The sequence below is a fragment of the Oncorhynchus gorbuscha genome, linkage group LG22 (genome assembly GCF_021184085.1).
Source record: "Oncorhynchus gorbuscha isolate QuinsamMale2020 ecotype Even-year linkage group LG22, OgorEven_v1.0, whole genome shotgun sequence".
Lineage (NCBI taxonomy): Eukaryota > Metazoa > Chordata > Actinopteri > Salmoniformes > Salmonidae > Oncorhynchus > Oncorhynchus gorbuscha.
In genome coordinates, this window is record NC_060194.1 from 41671734 (window position 1) to 41681926 (window position 10193).

Sequence of the window (10193 nt, forward strand, 5' to 3'; positions counted from 1 at the left end):
CAAAAGGTGTAATCATTTCAGAATGGTAATGTGTAGCGCATTAGTAAATGCATTGTACAAAGAATACCAATGGTGAAACGGGTCCCCATACGTTGACATATGTCTAAGAAAGAGGAACTAGAGGAAGTACATATAACTTCCGCAAAAAAGCCACTATAGACCACGTGGAAGGGTCGTTCCACGAATACAGTGCCTTTTATGTCCTAGTGACATTATATGTGTACATTTTGATACAACACTCAATTTAACAGTTGGATGACATAGACTTGCTTTAACTAAACCATGTTAAAAATTCCCAAAGTGTATTTTCATTCAAATAAATTTGTTGTTTTCTCAAATTCCCATTTTGGTTTGTCCCACATCCTTTTTCCGAATTCTAGAACGATTTTAACCCACTTAATTGCAAATTAAATGACCCCATGTTTTCACCATCATTGGTAAAACCCTAGTTATTTTGTTGTTTTGATTAAGTAATTTCTGAAGATTATTATTTATTTAATGTGATTAGCGATTCATTTGTCTCTCAGGTGAGTCCCACTGTAATGCTGGCACATATCCATAGATACCAACTATTAGTCTGCATGATTACTGAGCTAGAGTGGTATTTGTGAGACAAGGGTGGATCCCGAAAAAGCTACACTACACTACAGTCAGAGCCGCCTGCAGACAATGATCAGCTAGGGGGAAATCTGATTATCAGCATTTTGATGCCATATTCATAAATATCCATATGCAAGGAATTTTCCAACAACAGGTTTCTGTGCCAATGCACCAAACAATCAATAAACAAAGCATACTAACTTTGGGGACTTCAATATCATGGCTTGCATTTTCAACACCACAATAAATAGACTATGTCAATCTGGACAAAGAGAATATAGATCCATACCTTGTAGACTAACCCAGTATAGAAGGCTTGACTTGACAATCTCTGAATGTCATTAAACATTTTGGTGTTTTGTTGCACAGTTTGAATTGCTTGATTTTATATAGTTATTTATTTTATTTAAAAATATATATATATATATATATTTCACCTTTATTTAACCAGGTAGGCTAGTTGAGAACAATTTCTCATTTTCAACTGTGACCTGGCCAAGATATAGTATAGCAGTGTGAACAGACAACACAGAGTTACACATGGAGTAAACAATTAACAAGTCAATAACACAGTAGAAAAAAGAAAAAAAAGAGTCTATATACATTGTGTGCAAAGGCATTAGGAGGTAGGCAAATAATTACAATTTAGCAGATTAACACTGGAGTGATAAATACATATATATAGCTTAGGCCTAACTCCAGAGATATGCCGGTGGCATGCTACGACACCGATATGCATTTCTTTATGGCAAATCAAATTTTATTAAATCAAATCAAATTGTATAACATTTGATTTGACATAATGAAATGCATTTCGGTGCCGTAGCATGCCACCGGGCATATCTCTGGAGTTAGGCTTAAAAGGCTGAAGAGAAGTTTAAGCATAACTCCAGAGATATGCCGTTGGCGTGCTATGACACATGCATTTCTTTATGTCAGATGTCTACTGCATCAGCTATACAGATATAGACATGCAGAAGGAGGGAAGATGGTTCATTTTCAATCCAAATGTTTTGTATATGCATTATATTGTTAGATTATAGGAGTAACTATGGTAGGCCTGAAACATTTTTCCTCACCTTAAGTTCAACTGTCAGAGTCATTGCCTTCATATCATAGGCCTGCAGTAGCTAAAGCAGCTTAATAACAGCCACAAATACAAGCAGAAGAGCAAGTGTAAACAAGAGGAATAAATGCACTACCCTCCCCTCTACCCCCAAAAGCCACACAACTCTCCCCCAAAAAATTACACTACACAAAAAGCACTCTATTTCTGGAACGCCCCGTAATACGGAAAACCCAAATGCTCAATGCGACAATTATTTCCTTTTTCTCAGACACTTGTCAAAGTATGGGGACCTATTTGCATTTCACCATTTCCATTCTACTGACTTTTATCCATCAAGCAGGTACATACATCTTTTCAATACATCTGTATAGTGATATTGATTACATTCTTTAGACATTTGTACCTATAATGTGATTACTAGGTTAGTAAGTAACAGTGAGTATCATTTGGGGAGGGGCAAAATGTTGGTTCTGTCCTTATAATATATCCTTTCTCCAGAGGTGTGAACTTGTTCACTTCCCTTCATAGATTTGATAGGAAATGACTGGTGAAAACTCAACTTAGTCAATGCCAACACCTATTTACATTTATCGGGAATAGTGAGGAAGTGCACACTTCAGGAGGAAGGAGAGATTATTGGGACGCACACAGGGATTACAGAGGGAAGAAGTCATATGATCTAATGAATAGGTTTAAGTCACTGTTGTGATGTTGTGAATTTTACACCATTGAAGTCACTTATAAAGACTTTCATTATAATTTAAAGTATGCCATTAACTTTAGGTCAACAGTTTTTTTGATGATACTTTAATTTTTAACATTATGAAGCTAAACATGTTTGTTTACAAAGCCTGAAATAATAACACAAACAATCGAGTAATATATATTTTTTTATTATACTTTGATAAAAATATGTCAGTTAGTTACGCTACAGGAAAGTCAGCAACAGGAAGCAGCACCACAACGTCATTTTAAGAATGGAAACTTCAACTAGAAAGACAATCACAGCACAGACTGCTATGCATAGCTCAAGTCATTTACAGACATGTCTGTCAAAGTTAACTAACGGCCACTGTTCTGTGTGGCGGCCCTCGTTAATGAAACTGTGTTTGTAGGCTATATGGTCCTTCTGTAGCTCAGTTGGTAGAGCATGGCGCTTGTAACGCCAGGGTAGTGGGTTCGATCCCCGGGACCACCCATACGTAGAATGTATGCACACATGACTGTAAGTCGCTTTGGATAAAAGCGTCTGCTAAATGGCATTTATTATATATTATTTAAACAGCTTGGAAAACTCCAGAAAATGATGTCAGGGCTTTAGAAGCTTCTGATAGGCTAATTGACATAATTTAAGTCAATTTGAGGTGTACCTGTGGATGTATTTCAAGGCCTACCTTCAAATTCAGTGCCTCTTTGCTTGACATCATGGGAAAATCAAAAGAATCAGCCAAGACCTCAGAAAATAATTGTAGACCTCCACAATTTTGGTTCATCCGAGAATTTTTTTCCAAAACCCTGAAGGTACTACATTCATCTGTACAAACAATAGTACATAAGTATAAACACCATGCAACCATCATACCAGGAAGGAGAAGCGTTCTGTCTCCTAGAGATGAACGTACTTTGGTGCGAAAAGTGCAAATCAATCCCAGAACAACAGCAAAGGACCCTGTGAAGATGCTGGAGGAGAGAGGTACAAAACAATCTATATCCACAGTAAAACGAGTCCGTTTTCAACGTAACCTGAAAGGCCGCTCAGCAAGGAAGAAGCCACTGCTCCAAAACCACCATAAAAAAGCCAGACTACACATGGGGACAAAGATCGTACTTTTTGGAGAAATGTCCTCTGGTCTGAATAGAACTGTTTGGCCATAATGACCATTGTTTGTTTTTTTGAGGAAAAAGGATGAGGCTTGCAAGCCGAAGAACACCATCCCATCCGTGAAGCACGGGGGTGGCAGCATCATGTTTTGGGGGTGCTTTGTTGCAGGATAGACTGGTGCACTTCACAAAATGGATGGCATCATGAGGACGGATAATTATTGTGGATATATTGAAGCAAAATGTAAATGTAAACATCTCAAGACATCAGTCAGGAAGTTAAAGCTTGGTTGCAAATGAATCTTCCAAATGAATCTTCCAAATGGACAATGACACCAAGCATACTTCCAAAGTTGTGGCAAAATTACTTAAGGACAACAAAGTCAAGGTATTGGATTGGCCATCACAAACCCCTGACCTCAATCCTATAGCAAATTTGTGGGCAGAACTGAAAAAGTGTGTGCGAGCAAGGAGGCCTACAAACCTGATTCAGTTACACCAGCTCTGTCAGGAGGAATGGGCCAAAATTGTCATGTTTTGTCTTATATTGTCTTGTCATTTTGCTTTTCCTCCGTTAGGGCATTTTGAGTACCGGGTTCTGCCGTTTGGTCTCGCCAATGCGCCAGCTGTTTTTCAGGCATTAGTTAATGATGTTCTGAGAGACATGCTGAACATCTTTGTTTTTGTCTACCTTGACGATATCCTGATTTTTTCACCGTCACTCGAGATTCATGTTCAGCACATTCGACGTGTTCTCCAGCGCCTTTTAGAGAATTGTCTCTACGTGAAGGCTGAGAAGTGCTCTTTTCATGTCTCCTCCGTTACTTTTCTCGGTTCCGTTATTTCCGCTGAAGGCATTCAGATGGATTCCGCTAAGGTCCAAGCTGTCAGTGAGTGGCCCGTTCCAAGGTCACGTGTCGAGTTGCAGCGCTTTCTAGGTTTCGCTAATTTCTATCGGCGTTTCATTCGTAATTTCGGTCAAGTTGCTGCCCCTCCCACAGCTCTTACTTCTGTCAAGACGTGTTTTAAGTGGTCCGGTTCTGCCCAGGGAGCTTTTGATCTTCTAAAAGAACGTTTTACGTCCGCTCCTATCCTCGTTACTCCTGACATCACTAGACAATTCATTGTCGAGGTTGACGCTTCAGAGGTAGGCGTGGGAGCCATTCTATCCCAGCGCTTCCAGTCTGACGATAAGGTTCATCCTTGCGCTTATTTTTCTCATCGCCTGTCGCCATCTGAACGCAACTATGATGTGGGTAACCGCGAACTGCTCGCCATCCGCTTAGCCCTAGGCGAATGGCGACAGTGGTTGGAGGGGGCGACCGTTCCTTTTGTCGTTTGGACAGACCATAAGAACCTTGAGTACATCCGTTCTGCCAAACGACTTAATGCTCGTCAAGCTCGTTGGGCGTTGTTTTTAGCTCGTTTCGAGTTTGTGATTTCTTACCGTCCGGGTAGCAAGAACACCAAGCCTGATGCCTTATCCCGTCTTTTTAGTTCTTCTGTGGCTTCTACTGATCCCGAGGGGATTCTTCCTTATGGGCGTGTTGTCGGGTTGACAGTCTGGGGAATTGAAAGACAGGTTAAGCAAGCACTCACGCACACTGCGTCGCCGCGCTTGTCCTAGTAACCTTCTTTTCGTTCCTGTTTCTACTCGTCTGGCTGTTCTTCAGTGGGCTCACTCTGCCAAGTTAGCTGGTCATCCCGGCGTTCGAGGCACTCTTGCTTCTATTCGCCAGCGCTTTTGGTGGCCGACTCAGGAGCGTGACACGCGCCGTTTCGTGGCTGCGTGTTCGGACTGCGCGCAGCCTAAGTCAGGTAACTCTCCTCCTGCCGGTCGTCTCAGACCGCTTCCCATTCCTTCTCGACCATGGTCTCACATCGCCCTAGACTTCATTACCGGTCTGCCTTTGTCTGCGGGGAAGACTGTGATTCTTACGGTTGTCGATAGGTTCTCTAAGGCGGCACATTTCATTCCTCTCGCTAAACTTCCTTCCGCTAAGGAGACGGCACAAATCATCATCGAGAATGTGTTCAGAATTCATGGCCTCCCGTTAGACGCCGTTTCAGACAGAGGCCCGCAATTCACGTCACAGTTTTGGAGGGAGTTCTGTCGTTTGATTGGTGTGTCCGTCAGTCTCTCTTCCGGGTTTCATCCCCAGTCTAACGGTCAAGCAGAGAGGGCCAATCAGACGATTGGTCGCATACTACGCAGCCTTTCTTTCAGAAACCCTGCGTCTTGGGCAGAACAGCTCCCCTGGGCAGAATACGCTCACAACTCGCTTCCTTCGTCTGCTACCGGGTTATCTCCGTTTCAGAGTAGTCTGGGTTACCAGCCTCCTCTGTTCTCATCCCAGCTTGCCGAGTCCAGCGTTCCCTCCGCTCAAGCGTTTGTCCAACGTTGTGAGCGCACCTGGAGGAGGGTGAGGTCTGCACTTTGCCGTTACAGGGCACAGACTGTGAGAGCCGCCAATAAACGTAGGATTAAGAGTCCAAGGTATTGTTGCGGCCAGAGAGTGTGGCTTTCCACTCGCAACCTTCCTCTTACGACAGCTTCTCGTAAGTTGACTCCGCGGTTCATTGGTCCGTTCCGTGTCTCCCAGGTCGTCAATCCTGTCGCTGTGCGACTGCTTCTTCCGCGACATCTTCGTCGCGTCCATCCTGTCTTCCATGTCTCCTGTGTCAAGCCCTTTCTTTCGCACCCCGTTCGTCTTCCCCCCCCCTCCCGTCCTTGTCGAGAGCGCACCTATTTACAAGGTACGTAGGATCATGGACATGCGTTCTCGGGGACGGGGTCACCAATACTTAGTGGATTGGGAGGGTTACGGTCCTGAGGAGAGGAGTTGGGTTCCGTCTCGGGACGTGCTGGACCATTCACTGATTGATGATTTCCTCCGTTGCCGCCAGGATTCCTCCTCGAGTGCGCCAGGAGGCGCTCGGTGAGTGGGGGGGTACTGTCATGTTTTGTCTTATATTGTCTTGTCATTTTGCTTTTCCTTCTGTTCCTTTTCCCCCTGCTGGTCTTTTTAGGTTCGTTCCCTTTTTTTCTCTCTCCCTCCCTCTCTCTCTTCTCTCTATCGTTCCGTTCCTGCTCCCAGCTGTTCCTATTCCCCTAATCAATCATTTAGTCTTTCCACTCCTATTCCCTATCTTTTCCCCTCATTAGAGTCCCTATTTCTCCCCTTGTTTTCCGTTTCTGTCCTGTCGGATCCTTGTATATTGTTCACCGTGCTGTGTCTTTGTATCGCCCTGTCGTGTCGTGTTTCCCTCAGATGCTGCGTGGTGAGCAGGTGTCTGAGTCTGCTACGGTCAAGTGCCTTCCCGAGGCAACCTACAGTTTATGATCGAGTCTCCAGTCTGTTCTCGTCATTACGAGTGGAATTGTTTTTTATGCTTTATTTACCGCTCCGATTTGTCTAGGAGTATTGCAGATTTCCTTTACTGGATTAAAGACTCTGTTTTCGCCAAGTCGCTTTTGGGTCCTCATTCACCTGCATAACAAAAATTCACGCAACTTATTATGGGAAGCTTGTGGAAGGCTACCCGAAACGTTTGATCCAAGTTAAACTGTTTAAAAAGCAATGCTACCAAATACTAATTGAGTGTATATTCTAACCTTCCGACTTCAACTGTATGTCTTTATAATTTTCACACAAGTAAATTGCTGAAGGCCCAAGCCTATACCACGTCATCTACTGGTATAACATTGCTATTGAATTCAGATCAAAAAACAAACTCTAGACTTTTATTTTGGAAATGAAACTGGCAGCTGAAACGCAACTAATGTCTGGGCTAGTTGCTTGATTGACTAGCTAACCTCGACTAGCTACGTTCGGTTCATGTCCTTTGCAGATGCCACATTACTGACAAAAGTTTGAATGTATAAAAAAGATCTGTAACCGAGTAAGACGTTAAGTAAAAATGTAATGTGTAAAGGTTTATTCATAGTCTTTAACAGATCTAATGTAATGTATACGTTTCATGTTTCTCACGATCCTAACAATATGATCCTAACAACCTTTTGGCAGGTATCTCACTCCATAAGATTCAGCCACTTGAGAATTGACTGAAAATGATGAAAGCACAGAGCGAGATGAAAGCTAAATTATTGTATCATTTTAAATGTTTTATTGTTTTATTGTTCAAAGCTTTGAGGATCTTAGAAGAACTCCTGTTGAACCCCAATCTTTTAAAGGTATACATAACATTTTCACCTGTTCCTCTGCAAACTGTCATACTGAGATCTCAGACACTGCAGGCTCCCAGCTACCATCTAATCAATGCAACTTTGATATTACCCCACCCCTGGTTAGCCACCACTGCCTTAAAAAGCCACACCTAACACAATATCTGCCAATTAATTTCCAGCAATATTGCCCGTCTGTCTGTGTGGTGCACGCATTTGTCTATCAGTCCCGGTGTAGCCAGTTAATGTGATAACCTTCTTGTTGACAGAAATACTTTCACCAAAAGCTTATTTGCAAACGTTGAAATTACACAAAATTACACAAAATTGACATGGACTCAAAACATCCAATTTCATTGTTTTTCTATGAACAATTGTAATTTTGAGAGGTCAAGAAATATCTAAAACCGGGGAAAATGGAACTGAGAAAACAACATTTGGGAAAATATAAAACATAATTTGGAAAAAGAATCACATATTTTATAGACTAACTATGTGCTGTTTTGGCAGAGTGAAAGTACAAGCACTTCCCACGTTTGAACACACACTCAAGAGACGTCCACATCACAGTGTTCCTCCAAAACCCAAATCTTGTTCTCAGTCGCATTTCCTAATGAGGAGAATAGAAACCGGGGCTAAATCAGGAAGTTCAGCCTCCTTTTAAGGGAAACTGCATCATGAACTTTACCAAGTACCAAGATATCTTAGACAAAGACTTGATTGACTCTGCCAGGACTCGATCTTCCCAAAGCACTAATCAAAATCCACAAAGAAATGGTTAACTGACCACAACATCTACATTTTACAATGGCCATCTCAGTCTCCGGACTTGAACCCCATTGAAAACCCGTGGTTTGAAATGAAGATGGCAGTCCATAAGTGCAGACAAAGGATATCAAGGATCTGTAAGGACTCTGTATTGAGGAATAGTGTAAGATCCCTCCCAACGTGATCTTCTCATAAAACATTTTAGAAAAAGGCTCAGTGTCGTAATCCTCGCAAGAGGAGGGTGCTGGATTATTGAAAACAGGGTTGCCAATAATTAATACCCTTATGTTTTTTCCTATTTTTTTATTACTTGTTTGAAAAATCTCTTTCTCTGAGCAGTTGCATTACTATAAATAATATCAATTCCCCATTGTTGAGCTCAGTATTTGTATTATTTGTTATATACAGTATTTTGTCGCTCATTTTTTATCAAAGGTGCCAATAACTATGGATCCCAATATATGTCTTTAGGCAGATTAGGTTAGATGAGGTTATACATCATGGAGTTATACTTCAAGTTTTATAAAAAATGTCATGAACTGAATGGTTTATGAAACGGAATATTTGAAATTGTGTGTATATCCGTGTTCTTTATTGTAAAGATACTTCTTTATCACTTATGGCAAGGGCTTTGACTATGGCCCTGTACACACTAGTTTTATTGCACAAAAATAATTAGCGCTGTGGAGACAGCCAAATGGTTGTGTTCAGTACATTTTTTGTGCAGACACACTGTCCATTGTATCACCAACACAGGGGTTGCATCACATTAAATGTGTCAAATTTTCATCTGATGCTGTAAAGACAGCAGATATTTCTATAGGTTCATCTTTAAACCATCTTGCAAACATGGTGTAGAGAAATTCCTATTTTGTACTGCTCTACTTGTCATATTGCTTAATTTTATTCACACTCTTTATTTTCTGTGTGTTTATTTCACAGAGTTCACCTCTGTGTTTGTGCTGAAGGGACAGGACATTTGTCTAGATGTCCAGGAAAATGTTCAACTGAAAGAGTTGGAGTTTTTCAAGTGGACCTTCGGATCAGCCAATATTGTAAGATGCTCTGACACATTGTCAGTGAGAGTGGCTCATGAGTACAACAACAGGGTTGAGTTTTATAAGGGAAACTTCTCTCTGCTACTGAAGAACCTACAGCAAAATGACAGTGGACCGTATACTGCAGTAGTGAGTGGTGACAAAGAAAATACTATTATTGCATACCAGTTAGTTCTTCAAGGTATGTTTGACTAGTTTTTCTAATTTATTATAAAGTGACACAGTTACAGTATCAATTAAACGAGCTAAACATGGTGTTCAGGTTAGATGCATATTCATTAGTATTCTAGCTTTTGTACTCAGGTTAATATATTAACAATAAAGGGTTTCTATTTGTTTTCAGAGAGAGTTGAGCCTCCAGTCCTGACAGTGGACTCTGTCTCCTCCATCAATGGCACCTGTAACGTGACTGTGACCTGCAGAGGTCAGAACACCTCTGTCACCTCCAGCTGTAACAGCAGCACCTGCTCTCAGGTGGGAGGAGAGAGTAGAGGGGCTGAGACCTCCACTGTCCCCCTGCTCTCTGTCTATGTGGCAGGGGGTTCCATCATCTGTAACCACAGCAACCAAGTTAGCTGGGCCAACGACACCAAGAAGATAGTAAAACTCTGTTCATTGAAATCTGGTAAGACATGCTAACAAATTATCTCTCTCTCTCGCTCTCCCACACTCACACCCAACAACACCCACA